The following is a 20,652-nucleotide window of genomic DNA, read 5'->3' as shown; positions in this document are numbered from 1 at the left end:
CAACCACGTGAAAGCCTTCACTGGACACATCCTTAATCTACAACAAGTACACATTCCTCACTGGCAATATGTGACAAAACCTACGGATCAGCCTTGGTTTGGCTTCCATTGTAGAGAGGCTGCTACTGCTAAGTACAAAGCATGGCGAAGGTATAAGAGACATCCTACCACCTATAACAGGAACTTGCACAGGCAAGCCTGTAGACATATGGGTGACGTTCAAAAGTGGGCCATCGCTAAATGGGAGGTGGACACTAAAAGAAAGCTAGCATCAGGTAGGGTAGGCTCCAAAACCTGGTGGTCCCTGGTCAAGGACAGACAAGGTTATCTGCCTGATGAACTCATTCCACCTCTAAATCGACAGGATGGGACCACCTCTACTTGTAGTCAAGAGAAGGCGGACCTCTTTGCTGAACACTTTGCTACCAAAATGCAAGTTCCTGATCCAGCAAGGGACCCTCCTTGGCTAGCTGCAAGAACTGTGTCAAAACTGTCAGTGGTGACAATAAGGCAGGAGGTGGTGCATTTCCTTCTTAAATCGCTTGACCAAGGAAAGGCTGTGGGCCCAGACAAGTTGAGCCCAAGATTGTTGAGAAGATGTGCAGACCAGCTAGCAGCACCTCTAACTAGCGTCTTTCAGCACTGCCTAGTACAGTGTAAATGGTCCTCTCTATGGAAAGAGGCAAATGTAGTCCCTGTTCACAAAAAGAAGAGCAGAGCAGAAATCAGCAACTACAGACCAGTGTCACTTCTGTCAATCACTGGTAAGATCCTTGAGACAATAATCTCAAGACAAATGACAGAGTTTTTTGACTATCACTCACTACTTTGTAATCGTCAATATGGCTTCAGGAAAGGTTACTCTGCTGCTGATCTGTTGTTAAACCTCTCCACTAAGTGGCATCAGTCACTAGATGAATCCAAAGTCAGCTGTGTGGTAGCATTGGACATTGCTGGCGCTTTCGACCGGGTGTGGCACCAGGGCCTCTTAGCAAAACTTCAAGCACTGGGAATTGCAGGCTCTACTCTATGTCTTCTCAGTGATTACCTTCATGGTAGATCTCTAAGTGTAGTTCTCAATGGAACGGAATCAGCAAGACATCCTATTGGGGCAAGTGTTCCACAAGGAAGCGTGCTGGGACCATTGTTATGGAATGTCTACTTCAACGACCTTCTTCATCTCATCCCAGAATCACATGCATATGCAGACCACTGCACAATGACATTCACTTATCCAAGAGAAGAAATGCCAGCTGCTCTAAGCTACATCAATCACCAGCTGAGAGCTATATCAGCTTGGGGAAATAGATGGCAAGTAACATTTGCACCTGAGAAAACGCAAATGATGATCGTCTCTAGGCACCACGATGGTAATGCTGCTGCAGTAGTAAGGATGAATGGGAGGGTGTTGGTACCTGGAGAAGAAGTTGATATCCTTGGGGTGAAATTTGACTCCAAACTAACCATAAAGGACTATGTTGTAAATTTTGCAAACAAGGCAGCCAGGAAGCTTACAGCACTTCGCCGTATCTCGCATCTACTTGACAGTAGGGGTTGCAAGATTCTGTACGAGGCACAAGTACGCTCGCACCTTGAGTATGCTCCACTTTCTTGGTTTGCCTGCCCCCCCCCCCCTCTCATCTGCGACTGCTTGACAGAGTAGAGAACAGAGCAAGACGTCTCATCTCTCGCCTGGACCCATCCTGGATAGATCTGTCATTTCAACAGATCCTTCAACATAGGAGGGATGTGGGTGGCCTTACTGTTATGTACAAGGCCAATATTGTCAAAGTACCACACTTGGATCCACTTCGAGGACAGCGTGAAACAAGCTTTTATGCCACAAGACGGGCAGAAAGCAGCAACTTTACTCTGGCTGCACCCTTCTCCAGAACTTCACTCCATCTGAGATCCTATATACACAGGATGACTCGAGTATGGAACACATTCGTACAGCATAATGATGTCAACGAGATAAAGTCAGTTGATCAAATGAAAATGCTGGCCCACAGATGGCTCCAACTTCATCCTGTTCCCTACTTGTATTTCTCATAACAATCAAAATGCTTTCAAATGAGCTGATGTAGGTAACAGCTCTTAGCTTGCCAATAAAGTTAGGAATCCTTAACCTGTAAATAGCTTGTCAATAAAGTTAGGGATCCTTAACCTTGTCAAACCCTGTGTAAAAAAAAAAAAAAAAAAAAAAAAGGGAGAGAGAGAGAGAGAGAGAGAGAGAGAGGAGAGAGGGGAGGGAGAGAGGGGGCAAAGAGAGGGGAGAGAGAGTGGGAGAGACAGGGGGGAAGTGGGAGAGAGAGGGGAGATGGAAGAGAGAGAGGGGAGACAGAGGATAGGGGGAGAGAGAGGGGAGGAGGGGAGAGAAAGAAGAGAGAGGTGGGAAAAGGGAGAGGGGAGAGATAATGAGAGGGGAGAGATGTTAGAGGGGGAGAGATGTTGGAGGGGGAGAGGTGTTAGAGGGAAGAAATGTTAGAGGGGAGAGATGGGAGAGGGGAGATATGGGAGAGGGTGTGTGTGTGTGTGTTGTTACCTGTGTGTGTGTGTTGTTACCTGTGTGTGTGTGTGTTGTTACCTGTGTGTGTCTTGTTACCTGTGTGGGTGTGTTGTTACCTGTGTGTGTGTGTGTGTATGTTGCTACCTGTGTGTGGGTATTGTTACCTGTGTGTGTGTTGTTACCCGTGTGTGTGTGTGTGTGTGTGTGTTTTGTTATCCGTGTTTGTTGTTGGTACTTGTGTGAGTGTTGTTACCTGCGGGCGTGTTACGACCTGCGGGCGTGTTACCACCTGTGGGCGTGCTACCGCCTGTGGGCGTGCTTCCACTTGTAGGCGTGCTACCACCTGAGGGCATGCTACCACCTGTGGGTGTGCTACCACCTTTGGGCGTGCTACCACCTGTGGGCATGCTACCACCTGTGGGCGTGCTGTCACCGGGCGTGCTGCCACTTGTGGGCGTGTTACCACCCGTGGGCATGCTATCACCAGTAAGCGTGATACCATCTGCGGGCGTGCTACCACCTGTGGGAGTGCTACCACCTGTGGGCGTGCTACCACCTGTGAGCGTGCTACCACCCGTGGGCCTGCTACCACCAGTGGGCTTGTTACCACCTGTGGGCGTGCTACCACCTGTGGGCGTGCTACCACTTGTGGGCGTGCTGTCACCTTCGGGCGTGCTGCCACCTGTGGGCGTGTTACCACCCGTGGGCATGTTACCACCAATGGGCGTCATACCATCTGTGGGCGTGTTACCAACCGTAGGCGTACTACCACCGGTGGGCGTGCTACCATCTGTGGGCGTGTTACCACCTGTGAGCGTGCTACCACCCGTCGGCGTGCTACCACCCGTCGGCGTGCTACCACCCGTGGGCTTTGTTACCACCTGTGGGCGTGCTACCACCTGTGAGCGTGCTATCACCTGTGGGTGTGCTACCACCTGTGGGCGTGCTACCACCTGTGGGCGTGCTAACACCTCTGGGCGTGCTTCCACCTGTGGGCGCGCTACCACCTGCGGGCGTGCTACCACCTGTGGGCGTGCTACCACCTGTGGGCGTGAAGGTGAAACAAGCAGAGGACGAGCAGTCCTTCCTGCCGCCGGAAGTGGCTATATTTTGCTGAATTCAGAAGCTAACTCGTGCGTGTACTCACCTAGTTGTACTCACCTAGTTGTACTCACCTAGTTGTACTCACCTAGTTGTACTCACCTAGTTGAGGTAGCGGGGGTCGAATCCGAACTCCTGGCCCCGCCTCTTCACTGATCGCTACTAGGTCACTCTCCCTGAACCGTGAGCTTTATCATACCTCTGCTTAAAGCTATGTATGGATCCTGCCTCCACTACATCGCTTCCCAAACTATTCCACTTACTGACTACTCTGTGGCTGAAGAAATACTTCCTAACATCCCTGTGATTCATCTGTGTCTTCAACTTCCAACTGTGTCCCCTTGTTACTGTGTCCAATCTCTGGAACATCCTGTCTTTGTCCACCTTGTCAATTCCTCTCAGTATTTTGTATGTCGTTATCATGTCCCCCCTATCTCTCTTGTCCTCCAGTGTCGTCAGGTTGATTTCCCTTAACCTCTCCTCGTAGGACATACCTCTTAGCTCTGGGACTAGTCTTGTTGCAAACCTTTGCACTTTCTCTAGTTTCCTTACATGCTTGGCTAGGTGTGGGTTCCAGACTGGTGCCGCATACTCCAATATGGGCCTAACGTACACGGTGTACAGGGTCCTGAACGATTCCTTATTAAGATGTCGGAATGCTGTTCTGAGGTTTGCTAGGCGCCCATATGCTGCAGCAGTTATTTGGTTGATGTGCGCTTCAGGAGATGTGCCTGGTGTTATACTCACCCCAAGATCTTTTTCCTTGAGTGAGGTTTGTAGTCTCTGGCCCCCTAGACTGTACTCCGTCTGCGGTCTTATTTGCCCTTCCCCAATCTTCATGACTTTGCACTTGGTGGGATTGAACTCCAGTAGCCAATTGCTGGACCAGGTCTGTAGCCTGTCCAGATCCCTTTGTAGTTCTGCCTGGTCTTCGATCGAGTGAATTCTTCTCATCAACTTCACATCATCTGCAAACAGGGACACCACAGAGTCTATTCCTTCCGTCATGTCGTTCACAAATACCAGAAACAGCACTGGTCCTAGGACTGACCCCTGTGGGACCCCGCTGGTCACAGGTGCCCACTCTGACACCTCGCCACGTACCATGACTCGCTGCTGTCTTCCTGACAAGTATTCCCTGATCCATTGTAGTGCCTTCCCTGTTATCCCTGCTTGGTCCTCTAGTTTTTGCACTAATCTCTTGTGTGGAACTGTGTCAAACGCCTTCTTACAGTCCAAGAAAATGCAATTCATCCACCCCTCTCTCTCTCTTGTCTTACTGCTGTCACCATGTCATAGAGCTCCAGTAGGTTTGTGACACAGGATTTCCCGTCCCTGAAACCATGTTGGCTGCTGTTGATGAGATCATTCCTTTCTAGGTGTTCCACCACTCTTCTCCTGATAATCTTCTCCATGACTTTGCATACTATACATGTTAGTGACACTGGTCTGTAGTTTAGTGCTTCACGTCTGTCTCCTTTTTTAAAAATTGGGACTACATTTGCTGTCTTCCATACCTCAGGTAAACTCCCTGTTTCGATAGATGTGTTGAATATTGTTGTTAGGGGTACACATAGCGCCTCTGCTCTCTCTCTCAGGACCCATGGAGAGATGTTATCTGGCCCCATCGCCTTTGAGGTATCTAGTTCACTCAGAAGCCTCTTCACTTCTTCCTCGGTTGTGTGTACTGTGTCCAACACTTGGTGGTGTGCCCCACCTCTCTGTCTTTCTGGAGCCCCTTCTGTTTCCTCTGTGAACACTTCTTTGAATCTCTTGTTGAGTTCCTCACATACTTCACAGTCATTTCTTGTTGACTCTCCTCCTTCCTTCCTTAGCCTGATTAACTGGTCCTTGACTGTTGTTTTCCTCCTGATGTGGCTGTATAACAGCTTTGGGTCTGATTTGGCTTTCGCTGCTGTGTCGTTTTCATATTGTCGTTGGGCCTCCCTTCTTATCTGTGCATATTCATTTCTGGCTCTACCACTGCTCTCCTTATTCTCGTGGGTACTTTGCCTTCCATATTTCTTCCGTTCGCTAGCACACTTGGTTTTTGCCTCCCTGCACCTTTGAGTGAACCATGGGCTCATCCTGGCTTTTTCATTATTCCTGTTACCCTTGGGTACAAATCTCTCCTCAGCTTCCTTGCACATGGTTGTTACATAGTCCATCATCTCGTTTACTGTGTGTGTGTGTGTGTGTTTATGTGTGTGTGTGTGTGTGTGTGTGTGTGTGTGTGTACTCACCTAGTTGTACTCACCTAGTTGAGGTTGCGGGGGTCGAGTCCGAGCTCCTGGCCCCGCCTCTTCACTGATCGCTACTAGGTCACTCTCCCTGAGCCGTGAGCTTTATCGTACCTCTGCTTAAAGCTATGTATGGATCCTGCCTCCACTACATCGCTTCCCAAACTATTCCACTTACTGACTACTCTGTGGCTGAAGAAATACTTCCTAACATCCCTGTGATTCATCTGTGTCTTTAGCTTCCAACTGTGTCCCCTTGTTACTGTGTCCAATCTCTGGAACATCCTGTTTTTGTCCACCTTGTCAATTCCTCTCAGTATTTTGTATGTCGTTATCATGTCCCCCCTATCTCTCCTGTCCTCCAGTGTCGTCAGGTTGATTTCCCTTAACCTCTCCTCGTAGGACATACCTCTTAGCTCTGGGACTAGTCTTGTTGCAAACCTTTGCACTTTCTCTAGTTTCTTTACGTGCTTGGCTAGGTGTGGGTTCCAAACTGGTGCCGCATACTCCAATATGGGCCTAACGTATACGGTGTACAGGGTCCTGAACGATTCCTTATTAAGATGTCGGAATGCTGTTCTGAGGTTTGCTAGGCGCCCATATGCTGCAGCAGTTATTTGGTTGATGTGCGCTTCAGGAGATGTGCCTGGTGTTATACTCACCCCAAGATCTTTTTCCTTGAGTGAGGTTTGTAGTCTCTGACCCCCTAGACTGTACTCCGTTTGCGGCCTTCTTTGCCCTTCCCCAATCTTCATGACTTTGCACTTGGTGGGATTGAACTCCAGGAGCCAATTGCTGGACCAGTTCTGCAGCCTGTCCAGATCCCTTTGTAGTTCTGCCTGGTCTTCGATCGAGTGTATTCTTCTCATCAACTTCACGTCATCTGCAAACAGGGACACCTCAGAGTCTATTCCTTCCGTCATGTCGTTCACAAATACCAGAAACAGCACTGGTCCTAGGACTGACCCCTGCGGGACCCCGCTGGTCACAGGTGCCCACTCTGACACCTCGCCACGTACCATGACTCGCTGCTGTCTTCCTGACAAGTATTCCCTGATCCATTGTAGTGCCTTCCCTGTTATCCCTGCTTGGTCCTCCAGTTTTTTGCACCAATCTCTTGTGTGGAACTGTGTCAAACGCCTTCTTGCAGTCCAAGAAAATGCAATCCACCCACCCCTCTCTCTCTTGTCTTACTGCTGTCACCATGTCATAGAACTCCAGTAGGTTTGTGACACAGGATTTCCCGTCCCTGAAACCATGCTGGCTGCTGTTGATGAGATCATTCCTTTCTAGGTGTTCCACCACTCTTCTCCTGATAATCTTCTCCATGATTTTGCATACTATACATGTCAGTGACACTGGTCTGTAGTTTAATGCTTCATGTCTGTCTCCTTTTTTAAAGATTGGGACTACATTTGCTGTCTTCCATGCCTCAGGCAATCTCCCTGTTTCGATAGATGTATTGAATATTGTTGTTAGGGGTACACATAGCGCCTCTGCTCCCTCTCTCAATACCCATGGGGAGATGTTATCTGGCCCCATTGCCTTTGAGGTATCTAGCTCACTCAGAAGCCTCTTCACTTCTTCCTCGGTTGTGTGCACTGTGTCCAGCACTTGGTGGTGTGCCCCACCTCTCCGTCTTTCTGGAGTCCCTTCTGTCTCCTCTGTGAACACTTCTTTGAATCTCTTGTTGAGTTCTTCACATACTTCCCGGTCATTTCCTGTTGTCTCTCCTCCTTCCTTCCTTAGCCTGATTACCTGGTCCTTGACTGTGTGTGTGTGTGTGTGTGTGTGTGTGTGTGTGTGTATGTGTTTGTGTGTGTGTGTGTATGTTTGTGTGTGTGTGTGTGTGTGCTTATGTGTGTGTGTGTGTGTGTGTGTGTGTGTGTGTGTGTGTGTGTGTTTGTGTGTGTGTGTGTGTGTGTGTGTGTGTGTGTGTGTGTGTGTGTGTGTGTGTGTGTGTGTGTGTGTGTGTGTGTGTGTGTGCTTATGTGTGTGTGTGTACACGTGTGTGCGTGTGTGCATGTACTCACATAATTGTGTCGATCTCACTGTACTTGCGAGTACAGTGCTCCGTCTATTGTGCTCCGCCTCGACCATCAATCATCTGCTGTGTCACATCCGCGAGGCTCCAAGGACTGTCTTCTCACTCCAGTTATCAGCACTAGTTCCAAACATGTTTGTGTCACCAACAGAATATAAGGGTCAAGGGTTAGTGGGGACAAATTCCCATATCTTCTGAGCTCTTTTTTACACGTCTGAGAAAGTGTTAATTACAGTCTCTTACTACATAGTCCTGAACTAGATAATATGTCTATATTGATGAGGGAGGAGGATGGTGAATGTGTAGATGAAGGAGAGTGGAGCCCAGGTTAGTTTGTTTAGGAAAGGTAAATTCTTTCGCGTTGTTGTTGTGTTTGTTATTTTTCCAGCTGAAAGTCACCATTGCCTGAACCATATTGAGCTTTACATCCCAGCATTGCCATTGCTTGAGCTGTATTGAACTTTACATCCCAGCATTGCCATTGCTTGAGCTGTATTGAACTTTACATCCCAGCATTGCCATTGCTTGAGCTGTATTGAACTTTACATCCCGGTGTTACCATTGAATGAACTGTGACAAAGCACTATTTCCGGTGTCCAAATAATATTACTAATTACTTGGAAGAAACTATACAAGGAACTCGCATACCTAAGAATAAAAGATGAACCTCGCTCATCACAAAGAACCTGGTTTTGATTTCCAGTCTGATCAAGACTTATAAACAGGCCTTTGTTATACTTGCTACACATTTGTGCATTGTAGTAAAAAAAGAGCCTGTTTCAACTGGGCTGCGGTTCGAAAAAAGATTGTCAAAAAGGAGTGTAAATTCAACTGTAAACAAAATAAACAGAGTGAGACGCATACACCCCCGCTAGAGGCGGTTACCGGCTTTCCCAAAAAACTGTGGAGAGTTCTGAAAATATGACAGGACAGTGGTACCCAGGACAGTAGTGTCCAGGACAGTGGTGCCCAGAACAGTGGTGCCCAGGACAGTGGTGTCCAGGACAGTGGTGTACAGGACAGTGGTGTCCAAGACAGTGGTGCCCAGGACAGTGGTGTCCAGGACAGTGGTGCCCAGGGCAGTGGTGTCCAGGACAGTGGTGTCCAGGACAGTGGTGTCGCGGGCAGTGGTGTCCAGGGCATTGGCGTCCAGGACAGTGGTGTCCCGGGCATTAGTGTCCAGGGCAGTGGCGTCCATGGCAGTAGTGTCCAGGACAGTGGTGTCCAGAACACTGGTGTCCAGGACAGTGGTGTCCAGGACAATGGTGTCCAGGACAGTGGTGTCCCGAGCAGTGGTGTCTAGAAAGTGGTGTCCAGGACAGTGGTGTCCAGGACAGTGGTGTCCAGGACAGTGGTGTCCAGGACAATGGTGTCCCGGGATGTGGTGTCCAGGACAGTGGTGTCCAGGGTAGTGGTGTCCAGGACAGTGGTGTCCAGGGCAGTGGTGTCAGGAACATTGGTGTCCCGGCCAGTGGTTTCCAGGACAGTGGTGTCCTGGTCAGTGGTTTCCAGGACAGTGGTGTCCCGGGAAGTGGTGTCAAGGACAGTGGTGTCCAGAACAGTTGTGTCCAGGACAGTGGTGTCCAGAGCAGTGGTGTCCAGGACAGTGGTGTCCAAAACAGTGGTGTCCAAAACAGTGGTGTCCATGACAGTGGTGTCCCGGGCAGTGGTGTCCAGGACAGTGCTGTCCAGGACAGTTTTGTCCCGGGCAGTGACGTTCCGGGCAGTGGTGCCCAGGACAGTGGTGTCCAGGGAAGTGATGTCCCGAGTAGTGGTGTCCAGGACAGTGGTGTCCAGGGCAGTGGTGTCCAGGACAGTGGTGTCCAGGGCAATGGTGTCCAGGACAGTGGTGTCCAGGGCACTGATGTCCCGGGCAGTGGTGTCCAGGACAGTTGTGTCCAGGGAAGTGGTGTCCCGGGCAGTGGTTTCCAGGGCAGTTGTGTCAAGGACACTTGTGTCCAGGCCAGTGGTGTCCAGGGCAGTGGTTTCCCGGGCAGTGGTGTCCTGGGTAGTGGTGTCCCGGACAGTGGTGTCCTGGGCAGTAGTGTCCAGGGCAGTGGTGTCCAGGGCAGTGGTGTCCAATGAAGTGGTGTCCAGGGCAGTGGAGTCCAGGGCAGTGGTTTTCGGGACAGTGGTGTCCCGGGCATTGGTGTCCAGGGCAGTGGTGTCCAATGAAGTGGTGTCACGGGCAGTGGTGTCCCGGGCAGTGGTGTCCAGGGCACCGGTGTCCAATTAAGTGGTGTGCCGGGCAGCGGTGTCCAGGGCAGTGGTGTCCAGGGCAGTGGTGTCCTGGGCAATGGTGTCCAGGACAGTGGTGTCCCGGGCAGTGGTGTCCAGGGCAGTGGTGTCCAATGAAGTGGTGTCCCGGGCAGTGGTGTCCCGGGCAGTGGTGTCCAGGGCAGTGGTGTCCAATGAAGTTGTGTGCCGGGCAGCGGTGTCCAGGGGAGTGGTGTCCAAGGCAATGGTGTCCTGTACAGTGGTGTCCAGGACAGTTTTGTCCAGGGCAGTGGTGTCCAGGGCAGTGGTGTTCCGGGAAGTGGTGTTCCAGGCAGTGGTGTCCAGGGCAGTGGTGTCCAGGGCAGTGGTGTCCAGGGCAGTGGTGTCCATGGCAGTGGTTTCCTGGGCAGTACTGTCCAGGGCAGTGGTGTCCAGGACAGTGATGTCCAGGGCAGTGGTGTCCTGGGCAGTGGTGTCCAATGAAGTGGTGTCCCGGGCAGTGGTGTCCAGGGCATTGTTGTCCAGGACAGTGGTGTCCCGGGCATTGGTGTCCAGGGCAGTGGTGTCCAGGACAGTGGTGTCCAGGACAGTGGTGTCCAGGACAGTGGTGTCCAGGACAATGGTGTCCAGGACAGTGGAGCCCCGGGCAGTGGTGTCTAGGAAGTGGTGTCTAGGACAATGGTGTCCAGGACAGTGGTATGCAGGACAGTGGTGTCCAGGAAAATGGTGTCCTTGGATGTGGTGTCCAGGACAATGGCGTCCAGGGCAGTGGTGTCCAGGACAGTGGTGTCCAGGAAAGTGGTGTCCAGAACACTGGTGTCCCGGTCAGTGGTTTCCAGGACAGTGGTGTCCCGGGAAGTGGTGTCAAGGACAGTGGTGTCCAGAACAGTTGTGTCCAGGACAGTGGTGTCCAAAACAGTGGTGTCCAAAACAGTGGTGTCCATGACAGTGGTGTCCCGGGTAGTGGTGTCCAGGACAGTGGTGTCCAGGACAGTGGTGTCCAGGACAGTGGTATCCAGGGCAGTGATGCCCAGGGCTGTGGTGTCCAGGACAGTGGTGTCCAGGGCAGTGGTGTCCTGGACAGTGGTGTCCAGGACAGTGGTATCCAGAGCTGGTGTCCAGGGCAGTGGTGTCCAGGACGATGGTGTCCAGGACAGTGGTGTCCTGGGCAGTGGTGTCCAGTGCAGTGATATGCAGGGCAGTGGTGTCCAGGACAGTGATGTCCAGGGCAGTGGTGTCCAGGACAGTGGTGTCCTGGGCAGTAGTGTCCAATGAAGTGGTGTCCCGGGCAGTGGTTTCCAGGGCAGTTGTGTCAAGGACACTTGTGTCCAGGCCAGTGGTGTCCAGAGCAGTGGTTTCCCTGACAGTGGTGTCCTGGGCAGTGGTGTCCCGGGCAGTGTTGTCCTGGGCAGTAGTGTCCAGGGCAGTGGTGTCCAGGGCAGTTGTGTCCAATGAAGTGGTGTCCCGGGCAGTGGAGTCCAGGGCAGTGGTCTTCAGGACAGTGGTGTACCGGGCATTGGTGTCCAGTGCAGTGGTGTCCAGGGCAGTGGTGTCCATGACAGTGGTGTCCCGGGCAGTGGTGTCAAGGGCAGTGGTTTCCAGGGCAGTGGTGTCCAGGGCAGTGGTGTCCAGGGCAGTGGTGTCCAGGGCAGTGGTGTCCCGGGCAGTGGTGTCCCGGGCAGTGGTGTCCATGGCAGTGGTGTTCCAGGCAGTGGTGTCCCGGGCAGTGGTGTCCAGGGCAGTGGTGTCCAGGACAGTGGTGTCCTGGGCAGTAGTGTCCAATGAAGTGGTGTCCCGGGCAGTGGTTTCCAGGGCAGTTGTGTCAAGGACACTTGTGTCCAGGCCAGTGGTGTCCAGAGCAGTGGTTTCCCTGACAGTGGTGTCCTGGGCAGTGGTGTCCCGGGCAGTGTTGTCCTGGGCAGTAGTGTCCAGGGCAGTGGTGTCCAGGGCAGTTGTGTCCAATGAAGTGGTGTCCCGGGCAGTGGAGTCCAGGGCAGTGGTGTTCAGGACAGTGGTGTACCGGGCATTGGTGTCCAGTGCAGTGGTGTCCAGGGCAGTGGTGTCCATGACAGTGGTGTCCCGGGCAGTGGTGTCAAGGGCAGTGGTTTCCAGGGCAGTGGTGTCCAGGGCAGTGGTGTCCAGGGCAGTGGTGTCCAGGGCAGTGGTGTCCCGGGCAGTGGTGTCCCGGGCAGTGGTGTCCATGGCAGTGGTGTTCCAGGCGGTGGTGTCCCGGGCAGTGGTGTCCAGGGCAGTGGTGTCCAGGGAAGTGGTGTCCAGGGCAGTGGTGTCCACTGAAGTGGTGTCCCGGGCAGTGGAGTCCAGGGCAATGGTGTCCAGGACAGTGGAGTCCCGGGCAGTGGTGTCCAGGCAGTGGTGTCCAGGGCAGTGGTGTCCCGGGCAGTGGTGTCAAGGGCAGTGGTGCACAGGGCAGTGGTGTCCAGGGCGGTGGTGTCCCGGGCAGTGGTGTCCCGGGCAGTGGTGCCCAGGGCAGTGGTGTCCAGGGCAGTGGTGCCCAGGGCAGTAGTGTCTAATGAAGTGGTGTCCCGGGCAGTGGAGTCCAGGGCAGTGGTGTCCAGGACAGTGGTGCCCCGGGCAGTGGTGTCCAGGACAGTGGTGTCCAGGACAGTGGTGTCCAGAGCAGCGGTGTCCATGACAGTGGTGTCCAGGACAGTGGTGTCCCGGTCAATGGTGTCCAGGACAGTGGTGTCCAGGGCAGTGGTGTCCAGGACACTGGTGTCCATGGGAGTGGTGTCCAGGACAGTGGTGTCCCGGGCAGTGGTGTCCTGGAAAGTGGTGTCCAGGGCAATGGAGTCCAGGTCAGTGGTGTCCAATGAAGTGGTGTCCCGGGCAGTGGTGCCCCGGGCAGTGGTGTCCCGGGCAGTGGTGTCCCGGGCAGTGGTGTCCAGGGCAGTGGTGCCCAGAGCAGTGGTGCCCAGAGCAGTGGTTCCCAGATCAGTCGTGCCCAGAGCAGTGGTGCCCAGACAGTGGTTGTCAGACAATGGTGCCCTGGGCAGTGGTGTCCAGGGCAGTGGTGCCCAGGCAGTGGTTCTCAGACAATGGTGCCCTGGGCAGGGTAAAACCACGACAGACAATCAGGACTGACACAGGTTCCTCAAGGATGTGATATCACCGTCGTTGTTTAACGTGTTTACTGTCATGGCTGCGACACAGCAGCTGCCAGTGTTTGCCAGACATGAGTACTTTAAGGATAATTGATTTGTAGTCGAAGTTGTTACGCTTACTGTTTACATATGGCAGTGTTACTGGAAGAGGCACTGTTCGCATATGGCAGTGTTACTGGAAGAGGCACTGTTCGCATATGGCAGTGTTACTGGAAGAGGCACTCTTTACATATGACAGTGTTACTGGAAGAGGCACTGTTTACATATAACAGTGTTACTGGAAGAGGCACTGTTTACATATAACAGTGTTACTGGAAGAGGCACTGTTTACATATGACAGTGCTACTGAAAGAGGCACTGTTTACATATGACAGTGTTACTGGAAGAGGCACTGTTTGCATATGACAGTGTTACTGGAAGAGGCACTGTTTACATATGACAGTGTTACTGGAAGAGGCACTGTTTGCATATGACAGTGTTACTGGAAGAGGCACTGTTTACATATGAGAGTGTTACTGGAAGAGGTACTGTTTGCATATGACAGTGTTACTGGAAGAGGCACTGTTTGCATATGACAGTGTTACTGGAAGAGGCACTGTTTACATATGACAGTGTTACTGGAAGAGGTACTGTTTGCATATGACAGTGTTACTGGAAGAGGCACTGTTTACATATGACAGTGTTACTGGAAGAGGCACTGTTTACATATGACAGTGTTACTGGAAGAGGCACTGTTTGCATATGACAGTGTTACTGGAAGAGGCACTGTTTACATATGACAGTGTTACTGGAAGAGGCACTGTTTGCATATGACAGTGTTACTGGAAGAGGCACTGTTTGCATATGACAGTGTTACTGGGAGTGGCATTGGTTACATATGGCAGTGTTACTGGAAGAGGCACTGTTTACATATGACAGTGTTACTGGAAGAGGCACTGTTTGCATATGACAGTGTTACTGGGAGTGGCACTGTTAACGCATGGCAGTGTTGCTGGAAGAGGCACTGTTTACATATGACAGTGTTACTGGGAGAGGCTCTGTTTACATATGACAGTGTTACTGGGAGAGGCACTGTTTACGTATGACAGTGCTACTGTGAGAGGCACTGTTTACATATGACAGTGTTACTGGGAGAGGCACTGTTTACGCATGGCAGTGTTACTGGGAGAGGCACTGTTTACATATAACAGTATTACTGGGAGAGGCACTGTTTACGCATGGCAGTGTTACTGGGAGAGGTACTGTTTACATATGGCAGGCAGACAGACAAGTAGACAGACAGGTCAGCAGGCAGGCAGACAAGTAGACAGATAGGTCAGGAGGCAGGAAGGCAAATAGACAGACAGGTCAGCAGGCAGGCAGGCAGGCAGGCAAGTAGTCAGACAAGTCAGCAGGCAGGAAGGTAAATAGACAGACAGGTAATCAGGCAGACAGGCAAGTAGACAGACAGGTCAGCACAGGCAAATTGACAGACAGGTTATCAGGCAGGCAGGCAAGTAGTCAGACAGGTCAGCAGGCAGGCAGGCAAGTAGACAGACAGGTCAGCAGGCAGGAAGGCAGGCAAGTAGACAGACAGGTCAGCAGGCAGGAAGGCAGGCAAGTAGTCAGACAGGTCAGCAGGCATGCAGGCAAGTAGGCAGACAAGTCAGCAGGCAGGAAGATAAATAGACAGACAGGTAATCAGGCAGACAGGCAAGTAGACAGACAGGTCAGCACAGGCAAGTTGACAGACAGGTTATCAGGCAGACAGGCAAGTAGACAGACAGGTCAGCAGGCAGGAAGGCAAGTAGACAGACAGGTTATCAGGCAGACAGGCAAGTAGACAGACAGGTCAGCAGGCAGGAAGGCAAGTAGACAGACAGGTCAGCATGCAGGAAGGCTGACAGGTAAGCAGGTGACCAGGTCCTCACAGGTAAGATCGGAGTAAGGCACTTCCTGGTCCATGAGTGCCTGATGGCAGTGGCAACAAGGTTTGATCCAAAGAAAGGGAAGAGCAGCTCCAACACCATGGATCTAGAGCTCCATTACCTGTAAAGGAATGAAAATCAACTTTCCAGACTCACTGACAACTGTGTCCGGCTCCAACCTCATCCATTGTGTCCGGCTCTAACCCCATCCATTGTGTCCGGCTCCACCCACACCCATTATGTCCGGCTCCAGCCACACCCATTGTGTCCGGCTCCGCCCACACCCATTGTGTCCGGCTCCAGCCACATCCATTGTGTCCGGCTCCGGTCACACTCACTGGGTGTGGTTCCAGCCACACCCATTGTGTCCGACTCCAGCAACACCCATTGTGTCCGGCTCCAGCCACACCCAGTGTTTCGGAAGCTAGCCACACCTTTGTGTATGGCTCTAGCTACACCCATTGTGTCCGACGCCAGCTACACCCTATTGTTTGGCTCTAGCTACACCCGTTGTGTCCGGCTCCAGCCGCATCCATTATGTCTGGCTCCTGCAATACCCATTGTCTCCGGCTACAGCCACATCATTGTGTTCGGTTCCAGCCACACCCGTTGTGTCTGGCTCCAGCCACACCCGTTGTGTCTGGCTACAGCCACACCCGTTGTCTGGCTACAGCCACACCCGTTGTGTCTGGCTACAGCCACACCCGTTGTCTGGCTACAGCCACACCCGTTGTCTGGCTACAGCCACACCCGTTGTGTCTGGCTACAGCCACACCCGTTGTGTCTGGCTACAGCCACACCCGTTGTGTCTGGCTACAGCCACACCCGTTATGTCTGGCTCCAGCCACACCCGTTGTGTCTGGCTACAGCCACACCCATTGTGTCTGGCTCCAGCCACACCCGTTGTGTCTGGCTACAGCCACACCCGTTGTGTCTGGCTACAGCTACACCCGTTGTGTCTGGCTACAGCCACACCCGTTGTGTCTGGCTACAGCCACACCCGTTGTGTCTGGCTACAGCCACACCCGTTGTGTCTGGCTACAGCCACACCCGTTGTGTCTGGCTACAGCCACACCCGTTGTGTCTGGCTACAGCCACACCCATTGTGTCTGGCTCCAGCCACACCCGTTGTGTCCGGCTCCAGCCACACCCGTTGTGTCTGGCTACAGCCACACCCATTGTGTCTGGCTACAGCCACACCCATTGTGTCTGGCTACAGCCACACCCATTGTGTCCGGCTCCAGCCACACCCGTTGTGTCCGGCTCCAGCCACACTCATTATGTCCATCTTACCATCTTTTTATTTCTTCTTTTGTCCCTGACTCCACGATGATCACTTACATGACTTGCTCGCCTCTTTCCACACCTCTGCGTCATTCCTCGTTATCTCCTCTTCTTTCTTCTTTTCTCTTATTACCTGAGTTTCTACAGTCTTCTCCCTTATGATATGACTGTGTAACAGTTTCGTTAAGACTTTCCCTTTGCTTCATCGTCATTCTAAAATGGTCGCTCCACCTCTCTCCTCACCTGTGGCTTCTAGCTCTTCCGCTCAATTCTGCTTTCTGTTCATTGTTTCCTGCTGCCTTTTGTTTCCTCCTGCTTCTTCTCATGTGGTTTCATGTTTTGTTGTTTTCCTTCTCTCCGTATCTCTGAAAGGATCACAGGAGTCTTCTAGTCATACAGTTAAATCTTTTTCACCTGGGGTGGTATTTCTATTCTGTGGAACAACGTTCGCTCAAACCCAGCATCGTCTGAATCCACGAAACTGGACAAATATGAAGTCCACTCAATACTTAGTATGTAGACACCAGAGAAGGTAAAAATTATTCTGGTACACCAAACATAATAAAATGCTTAAAACACTTAGATGGGTTAAATTTACTCCCAAGAGAGTGTGTTCTACTTGAGAACATAGTGTGTCCACACAGTACTGATGCATCAAAGGACTATGTCCCAGACTGCTTCACAGTGGCTATCTCAGTACCAGAATGCTGATTAAGTTCACACACGACCTGATTACGTTTAAACATAACACTGTGCAGCAACAATTGCATGATGTAACATACGTATTTGGGTGTATAGCAATGTTTGGTGGATATTCTGAATTTCAAGATTGACGACCTTTCCTCACAGGTGCTGCAGTTGACAATGTACTTATAAACACCAAATCCTCACAACGGACATTGACCGAAGACAAAAGGCAAATCTCAGAAAATCTAAATTCCAAAAATGATTGTGTGTACGAAGGTGTTAAAAGAGACAGATTAATATCTCACTTCCTCCCTGAGCAGTATCATAATGCCATCTGCCTTCTGAGTGAGTGTGGAGAGTGGGAGGCTGTATTTGGCAGTTTGCCATATTGTAGCTATATCCACTTGTCGTTATGCATGAAATTAATGTGAGGCAACACCAGGCACTTACCCCCAGCTCACTCAGTGTTACGGATGATCAATTTATCACACAATATAGCAACAATAAATATAAAAAAAATGATATTGGTTATTATAACAAAGGGCACTAGACATTTACTCAACTATGAGACACTAACAGCAATCCTAACCTTAAACATTAATTAATACACTAAAAAAAAAAAATCAAATGTACACTGCAGTTGCCCAGTCATGACTGTGCCTAGTTTGTAGTCCTTGACTTCCCTCTGTTTTTCCTCTTATGCTCTCGCAACACCGCTGATTTCCATTTAACAATGTCATGCCGACCCTACCGACCTCCTTTATATCTGTTACCCTGCCTGGAATATTGCATCTGTTACCATTTCAGTTTCACATCCCTGATGGCTATGTCCTTCGTTGCCACTTTCATACCTTCTTATAAGTCAATGCTTTTATTTGATATTTACTGTGTTTACGTACCATACGCTAAACATCTTGTGTCCGTGTTCTGGTTTGCGATGTCTTTGTTTCCTATTCCTTGTTCTTGAGTTTGGGAAGGAGTGGGGCGGGGTTAGAGGTTATTTGAGATTGGGCAAGTGAAGTTATTAGAGAGATTTTCTTGGAGTAGAGAGAAGGTCAGTGTTGTGTTTGTAGATGGGAGAGGGTGTAATAAGTTATAACTGTTTTAGAATGACAGGAGTAAACCATACGGTAGGAGAGCAGAGAGCGGGACAGAGGCTGTGATGGTTCTGCTGGTTCTTGATGCTTGGATTTTTCCCTCATAACGTTACACTCGTTTATACCTCATGTGTTTGCTATCGTATCGAGTGTGTGTACTTACCTACTTACCTTATTTATTTGTGGTTTCAGAGATCAGATCTTAGCTCTTGGCCCTGCTTCTTAGACTGCCTACTACCGGAATCACCCTCACCTGGCTTTCACAGTCACCAGCGGATTCATTAAGGCTGAGGGACTGATCATATCAAATTGTTTCACGTCTTTAATATTATTTTTTGTACTGGATGGTTAACGAAATGTCTTCACAGTAAAGATACCCAAGTGACTTACTCCTCTACTGGTCCATACATGGCAGGGTTCTGGCAGGGTCTGGCTGACATCAGCCACAAGAAAATATGAAGGAATAAAATGACTAAACAGGTTTGTCTTGTTTGCTTTTTGCAAGCAGGAAGTGATCAGTGCTTAGCCTGGTGGGTCCGGGACCTCACCAAGATGCCTAACATCAAGAACAACACAGTCTTGTCTGCCACGACATTAACGACGATGCCTTTCCAGCGTTTACAAACTGCGCACATTCGCGATTGTAGCCTTCATGCGCGCGTCACCACGCGTGTTAGATGTGCGACTTCTTGCCAATTCTCTGGGATGGTAGTGTATGGAGCTATTCATTCTCTCTCTCTCTCTCTCTCTCTCTCTCTTTCTCTCTTTCTCTCTCCCCTCTCTCCTGTTTCACCATCGTTCAGGCATTGCCTCCTCCTGACCCATAAATTCCACTTCTTTCTCCCTTGGGGTCTCCTTGACCTACGACCGATTCCAAGTGACCCCAAGTGATACGTCCTCATCTTGCGCCCTCTCTTCCCTCCCTCGCGTCAAGTATCCCTTGCGCAATGTTTCCCCTGTCATCATGTATTATCTACAGCAGTAGTTCTTAACTTTCTAAAGCGCCCATATTTTTTTTTTTTTTGCGTTGTTGATGTTCACTAGTGATGTTGAAACCAAGTTATTTTCTAGAAATAGCCACACAGGCGTGTCATCACCCTCATCGGGACGGTTTCTAGCCTTTGTTTTTATGTTCAGAAGTGTAGAGGAGAGAGAGATAGATTTTGGGAGATATTAAGCGAGTGTGTAGGAACTTTTGACCCAAGTGAGAGAGTAATTGTGGTAGGAGACCTGAATGCTCAAGTAGAAGAAACATTTAGAGAGGGTGTGGTAGGTAAGTTTGGGGTGCCAGGTGTAAATGATATTGGGAGCCCTTTGATTGAACTTTGTACAGAAAGGAGTTTGGTTATAGGTAATACATATTTTAAGAAAAAAAGGATAAATAAGTATACAAGATATGATGTAGGGCGTAATAACAGTAGTTTCTTGGATTACGTATTGGTAGATAAAATATTGTTGGGTATGACTTCAGGATGTACATGTTTATCGAGGGGCCACAGATATATCAGATCACTTTTTAGTTATAGCTACAGTGAGAGTAAAAGGTAGATGTGATGCAAGGAAAACAGAAGCAGAAAGTAAGAGAGAGGTGAAGGTGTATAAGCTAAAGGAGGAGGCAGTTAGAGTAAGATATAAACAACTATTGGAAGATAGATAGGCTAATGAGAGTATAGGCAATGGGGCTGAAGATGTATGGGGTAGGTTTAAGAATATAGTGTTAGAGTGTTCAGCAGAAGTTTGTGGTTACAGGAAAGTGGGTGCAGGAGGGAAGAAGAGCGATTGGTGGAATGACGATGTAAAGAAAGTAGTAAGAGAGAAAAAGTTAGCATATGAGAGGTTTTTACAAAGTAGAAGTGATGCAAGGAGGGAGGAGTATACGGAGAGAAAAGAGAGGTTAAGAGAGTGGTGAAGCAATGTTTAAAAAGAGAGCAAATGAGAGAGTGGGTGAGATGTTATCAATCAATTTTGTTGAAAATAAGAAAAAGTTTTGGAGTGAGATTAATAAGTTGGGGAAGCCTAGGGAACGAATGGATTTGCTGGTTAAAAATAGGAGAGGAGAGTTATTCAATGGAGAAGATGGAGGGAATATTTTGAGGAATTGTTAAATATTGATGAAGATAAGGAAGCTGTGATTTCGTGTATAGGGCAAGGAGGAATAACATCTTTTAGGAGCGAGGAAGAACCAATTGTGATTGTGGGGAAAGTTTGTGAGGTAGTGGGTAGAATGAAAGGGGGTAAGGCAGCTGGGATTGATGGGATAAAGATAGAAATGTTAAAAGTAGGTGAGGATATAGTTTTGCAGTGGTTGCTGCTTTTATTTACTAAATGTATGGAAGAGGGTAAAGTACCTAGGGACTGGCAGAGAACATGTATAGTTCCTTTGTATAAAGGCAAAGGGGACGAAAGAGAATGCAAAAATTATGGGGGGAAAAGTGTATGGTAGA

The sequence above is a fragment of the Cherax quadricarinatus genome, chromosome 21 (assembly GCF_038502225.1).
Source record: "Cherax quadricarinatus isolate ZL_2023a chromosome 21, ASM3850222v1, whole genome shotgun sequence".
NCBI lineage: Eukaryota > Metazoa > Arthropoda > Malacostraca > Decapoda > Parastacidae > Cherax > Cherax quadricarinatus.
Note: the sequence above shows the minus strand (reverse complement) of the source record.